Source organism: Pempheris klunzingeri, unplaced genomic scaffold (assembly GCF_042242105.1).
Source record: "Pempheris klunzingeri isolate RE-2024b unplaced genomic scaffold, fPemKlu1.hap1 Scaffold_72, whole genome shotgun sequence".
Lineage (NCBI taxonomy): Eukaryota > Metazoa > Chordata > Actinopteri > Acropomatiformes > Pempheridae > Pempheris > Pempheris klunzingeri.
This window is the reverse complement of record NW_027254976.1, coordinates 5001-7500: the sequence shown is the minus strand read 5'-3', so window position 1 is coordinate 7500 and position 2500 is coordinate 5001.

Genomic DNA, 2500 nt, shown 5'->3' with positions numbered 1-2500 from the left:
TCCAGTGGAGGTTTCGTGCCCCTGGTAATCCGATGAATGTTTCGTGCCCCTGGTACTCCGGTGAATGTTTCGTGCCCCTGGTAATCCGATGAATGTTTCGTGCCCCTGGTGCTCCGATGAATGTTTCGTGCCCCTGGTCCTCCAGTGGAGGTTTCGTGCCCCTGGTGCTCCGATGAAGGTTTCGTGCCCCTGGTACTCTGATGGCTGTTTCGTGCCCCTGGTACTCCGGTGAATGTTTCGTGCCCCTGGTACTCTAGTGGAGGTTTCGTGCCCCTGGTACTCTAGTGGAGGTTTCGTGCCCCTGGTACTCTAGTGGAGGTTTCGTGCCCCTGGTACTCCGATGGCTGTTTCGTGCCCCTGGTACTCCGGTGAATGTTTCGTGCCCCTGGTACTCTAGTGGAGGTTTCGTGCCCCTGGTACTCTAGTGGAGGTTTCGTGCCCCTGGTACTCTGGTGGAGGTTTCGTGCCCCTGGTACTCCGATGGCTGTTTCGTGCCCCTGGTACTCCGGTGAATGTTTCGTGCCCCTGGTAAGCCGATGAATGTTTCGTGCCCCTGGTACTCCGGTGAATGTTTCGAATTGCCCCGACACACCCCAACACCTCCCCCAGGCCCCGTGACCTCCGGCCTGGACCCTGAGACGCACACCAACACATCTCCCAGGCCCCGACACACACCACCACCTCTCCGTGACCTCCGGCCTCCACCCTGAGACGCACACCAACACATCTCCCCCAGGCCCCGTGACCTCCGGCCTTGACCCTGAGACGCACACCAACACATCTCCCAGGCCCCGTGACCTCCGGCCTGGACCCTGAGACGCACACCAACACATCCCCCAGGCCCCGACACACACCAACACCTCTCCCAGGCCCCGTGACCTCCAACCTGGCCCCTGAGACGCACACCAACACCTCCCCCAGGCCCCGTGACCTCCGGCCTTGACCCAGAGACGCACACCAACACATCTCCCCCAGGCCCCGTGACCTCCGGCCTTGACCCTGAGACGCACACCAACACATCTCCCAGGCCCCGACACACACCAACACCTCTCCGTGACCTCCAGCCTTGACCCAGAGACGCACACCAACACATCTCCCAGGCCCCGACACACACCAACACCTCTCCGTGACCTCCAGCCTTGACCCAGAGACGCACACCAACACATCTCCCAGGCCCCGTGACCTCCGGCCTGCACCCTGAGACGCACACCAACACCTCCCCCAGGCCCAGACACACACCAACACCTCTCCGTGACCTCCAACCTGGCCCCTGAGACGCACACAAACACCTCCCCCAGGCCCCGTGACCTCCGGCCTCCACCCTGAGACACACACCAACACCTCCCCCAGGCCCAGCAGACACACACCAACACCTCTCCCAGGCCCCGTGACCTCCGGCCTTGACCCAGAGACGCACACCAACACATCTCCCAGGCCCCGTGACCTCCGGCCTTGACCCTGAGACGCACACCAACACATCTCCCAGGCCCCGACACACACCACCACCTCTCCGTGACCTCCAGCCTGGACCCTGAGACGCACACCAACACATCCCCCAGGCCCAGACACACACCAACACCTCTCCGTGACCTCCAACCTGGCCCCTGAGACGCACACCAACACATCCCCCAGGCCCCGTGACCTCCGGCCTCCACCCTGAGACGCACACCAACACATCCCCCAGGCCCCGACACACACCAACACCTCTCCCAGGCCCCGTGACCTCCAACCTGGCCCCTGAGACGCACACCAACACCTCCCCCAGGCCCCGTGACCTCCGGCCTCCACCCTGAGACGCACACCAACACATCTCCCAGGCCCCGACACACACCAACACCTCTCCGTGACCTCCAGCCTGGACCCTGAGACGCACACCAACACATCCCCCAGGCCCCGTGACCTCCGGCCTTGACCCTGAGACGCACACCAACACATCTCCCAGGCCCCGACACACACCAACACCTCTCCGTGACCTCCAGCCTGGACCCTGAGACGCACACCAACACATCCCCCAGGCCCCGTGACCTCCGGCCTTGACCCTGAGACGCACACCAACACATCTCCCAGGCCCCGTGACCTCCGGCCTGGACCCTGAGACGCACACCAACACCTCCCCTAGGCCCCGACACACACCAACACCTCTCCCAGGCCCCGTGACCTCCAACCTGGCCCCTGAGACGCACACCAACACCTCCCCCAGGCCCCGTGACCTCCGGCCTCCACCCTGAGACGCACACCAACACATCTCCCAGGCCCCGACACACACCAACACCTCTCCGTGACCTCCAGCCTGGACCCTGAGACGCACACCAACACATCCCCCAGGCCCCGTGACCTCCGGCCTTGACCCTGAGACGCACACCAACACATCCCCCAGGCCCCGTGACCTCCGGCCTTGACCCTGAGACGCACACCAACACATCTCCCAGGCCCCGTGACCTCCGGCCTGGACCCTGAGACGCACACCAACACCTCCCCCAGGCCCAGCAGACACACACCA